Source organism: Tachyglossus aculeatus, chromosome 22, assembly GCF_015852505.1.
Source record: "Tachyglossus aculeatus isolate mTacAcu1 chromosome 22, mTacAcu1.pri, whole genome shotgun sequence".
Taxonomy (NCBI): Eukaryota; Metazoa; Chordata; class Mammalia; order Monotremata; family Tachyglossidae; genus Tachyglossus; species Tachyglossus aculeatus.
This window is the reverse complement of record NC_052087.1, coordinates 22,668,549-22,672,401: the sequence shown is the minus strand read 5'-3', so window position 1 is coordinate 22,672,401 and position 3,853 is coordinate 22,668,549. Positions and strand designations below refer to the sequence as shown.

At 38.4% G+C, this 3,853-nt stretch overlaps 1 non-coding gene across 1 annotated transcript; it reads left to right on the top strand.

Annotated features, from left to right (window-relative positions):
- Nucleotides 1–2,100: 2,100 nt before the first annotated feature.
- On the top strand, nt 2,101–2,238 carry LOC119944260. The gene has a single exon (XR_005455756.1). It is a non-coding gene; the product is annotated as a small nucleolar RNA SNORA7 (small nucleolar RNA).
- The last annotated feature ends 1,615 nt before the right edge of the window (nt 2,239–3,853 follow it).

The following is a 3,853-nucleotide window of genomic DNA, read 5'->3' as shown; positions in this document are numbered from 1 at the left end:
TAAAAAAAAATGCCACAGCGCATTATTCCAATAGGTTCTGTAACGTGCTCCCTGGATCAATTCAATTTTAGAGTAGTCCAAGAGCTTAACAACAATTTTATTTTCTTTCAGCTAGCTAATTCTATTAAGTGCCATTAGATCATACTTATATGTCACCAGTCAGAGATGTAAGAGCCACATAAACTTTTAGCATGGGTCTGCGTGTATTTGCGAATAACATATATGAGACATGTTTCCAACCAACCTGCTGGTAAAGGGTAAAATTATTTTAGTAAACGCTTTCCAGGACAACATATTGTCCCTTTGTAAAGAAAGTATTTGTATTTATTGTACTTCAAACTAAACTATAACATAGTATTATTTGGCATTAGGGTCAACAGTTATAAAATAATACATTCACTGTAGAACACTGCAACCTTAATAAAAGTTAGTTTTCATTTCTTTCACAAACTAATGCCTATTCTAGGAGAATAGAAGTACTTGAAATGGGGTCATTTTGACAAGGCCTTAATTCATCCTTGGACCACATACATTATGAGCAAATACGGTGCAATAACTGCAACCCTAAACTTTCAATATCCCCCAGTCATCCCCGGAAAGTGTGACCAAAAGGTTTATAGGTATAATGGTGTTGGATAGTCCTTTTCCTTCCCTAAAATACTTCTCCTTGAGGACTTTTACTTGGGAAACCAGATTTCAATTTAATTTTGATATTAGGCATCCGTTCAATAATAAATTGTGTTGATGTATGATTATTCTGCAGCCCACAATTGGAGCCTAATGTTTTAATGTTTTTTGAATAGGTTCATTTAAATCATTCTTTGTAAACAACTCATCTTTCAAATCTGGTGATTTAGTTGCTGTTTTGTCAATTCCTTAGATTATGATCAAGTTTCAGGCTTTCATTATCACTGCATTTGTTTTAAGTAACCCAGTGTACGTTTTTTATCAGACCTCCACAATACATTAAAAAAAATCCTAGGCTTTTTTGTCTTGTCCAAGGGAAGTGGTCTATGGAAGCAAGGCAGGCATTCTAATTATGCTTAAATGTGATTTTTGTGAACTGGTTAGAGGAGCTACCAGCTTGTTCTTGGCCAGAGATCCAACATTTATGTTAAATTTTCACCAGAATTTTTTGCCATGCTAGAATGAGAGACTAAATGTACTCCACAATAAAATCCTAATCCATTTTGGCAAACTGCCCTATTTCTGTCTCTGGCACTTTCAATGTCCTTTGTTAATTTCAGCCAAGTGTGAATGAAGAAAAGAAAATTGTCAGCTAATCAGTTATGCTTACCATGCAAAGGGGAATGAAATGGAAATCCATCAGGACTGAACAAGTAACCAGAATGCAATTCACTTTTGCTGTTCCTTATTGTCTAGGGTCCTGAGTAACCACTGGATGGATGGACAGCTCCATTTAAGCAGACAGAAACTCATCACGCTTTGGTAAATTACATTTCTGGACTTAACAATAGTGAAATTAGTGACCAACCTGTGCAGCAAACATAGTAGATAGAGCAGACCTGATTCTTCAGAAGGAAAAATTGAGTCCATGAATGACTTCCCAGTTTTCCTGGGTTCAGACATGATTTTGATCACTTATGGAGCTATTACTTCTCTGGTACTATTATGAAAAATGATGTCGTGTTGCCCTGGAGTTGAAGATTAGTGGAGCTATCATGAGAAAGCTGCCTTTGTGCCTCCTGTGAGAGCTGAGTTTATTCAAGAATTTCTAGCTTAAAGGCCATTTTCTCCATGAGATGAGAAATGCTGACTCCAAGGCTTTCCTTATAACCATTGGCCATTTTCTCCCTTTCTATAAAACTGTTCTGGGAGATGATTTGGCTTCAGCTCATTAGAATAATCTCACCAAGAAATTATTATTATTATCTTATTTTTTTTCTGAAAAGCTTTCTTCCCTCTCTAATTGGCCTTTATTATGGCCTGTGCAACTAAGGGAAGGAAAAGGCTAACTAAAATCCCCAGTTTGTGAGAGGAAAGTGCATAGAAAAACTTTTATGCTTATCTAAGAACATGATATTGCCTTATGTGCTTCTGTGAGAAACAGCAGCTTTTGGGGGACAGGACTGTGAACGACCCCTCTCAGGATCACACCTGGAGAGTTTCCAGTATTCTACCAGTTTTGGCTATTGGAAGAAGAGTCAAGCAGAGGCATACCCATTCCGTTTCTAGCTTGGGCAATAGCTAGCAAGTGGAAGCCAATCTTCTACAAATCAAAATCACCTGTGCTGGGCAGCAGCAGCATGGGAGAGAGTTGAGGGAGGAGACACAAGTTTACTGTGCAGAAGAAGGCAATACTTCCATATTTTTACCAATTAACCACGGTGGATAACGCTACCGGAAATATTGCAGATGGAGAGTGGGGCGTTCTGGTAGAGATGTGTCCATGGATTAACTATCGGTCAGATATGACACAACAGCATAAGACAAAACAAGACTGGGAATAAAAGCAGTAGGAAACACGAAATTGCAGGTAGAGGTCAGGGATGGAAATGCCGATTTTGAGGTCATTGACATAGAGGTGTTGTTGCTGCTCTATTTCCCATGCAGTTCCAGACCAGGCAAGTCACTGTGCCTTCTGGTTAGAGGATAAATTATCCAAAGTCCCATGAATACATAGACTTGGGAAAACTGGGATCAACAGGGATTTGGAGCAGCCTCAGAGACCTCCTCCAGGTAGTATATGCCTTTGAGAGAATCAGGGGTTTTGAACTTAGTGTGGCTTTTCTTCCCCTCTTTGTGCATATCCTTCCTGAAGTTTACCCTGGATCTGCCAGGAGAATATGTGCAGGGTGGCTGCAAAATCAGAAATCACAAGAGGAATGCAAGCTTAAAGCCTGATTCATTGGTAGGACTGGGGAGACAGAGTAACCAGTTTGTGCCCTCAAATATCAGTTAAGGTGGGAGAGAGGAAGGGGAGAGGGACACACCTGGATAAAATCAGATTTACCATGGACTTTCTAAATCTTGAGTGTTCTTTCTTTATTAAGGTCTAGAGCTATTCAGTTAATTCCTTAGAATTAAAGGAATTTGAGTAGAAAGGATATTTTGAGTGATTTAAAAAAACAGCAGACTCAAAATAAACAACATAGTTTGCATCAAGAGATATTGGAAAAGCATATCCCAAAATGTTTTCTGAAGGGTCTTTGGCCATTTTCTAATCCACCCACACAAGCTTCCTGTCAGCAATTGAACTGAGACATAAGGAGGTAGGATACTTGATGCTGTGAAGTCTCCTTAGTTCTTAGCAATTCATGTATGGAAATTGGAGCAACACAGAGCACCCTGCCCTACCATCCTATACAAGCCTATTTGATGATGGCATGCACCAACCTTCTGCCTTGCTATATTACCTAGAACTTAGCCTGCTGTAAAATACTTCCCTTAGTTCAAGAAATATTATACACTGCTCTTGGCAACATTATTGTTCACCATGCCTGTGGAAAAAACATAAGCAGGCCCTCTTCCACTATTGTGGATAGACAGTTGAGATCCATGCCACTCATTCTCCCAACATAGACTGAATTGGAAAAAACAAAACAAAACAAAAAGTGGTGATAGATTTCATGGTGTGAAATCTGCTCCCAGGATTAGTTCAAATAAGCACGGGCTGCTGATCTCTATGCATTAAAGAGAGCCCAACATCAGCTATAATAAAATCTCAGTTAATACTAAAGTAATTTATGTAAAGAATAACAACTCCACTGTACTTGACCTGGTTTCTGAGAATTATTTTACAAACTATTAGAATAATAAATGCATCCTGAATGTCCCTTACTTAGATTATATAGCAACTTAACTCATATATTTTCTAAAAAAGCATCTTTGG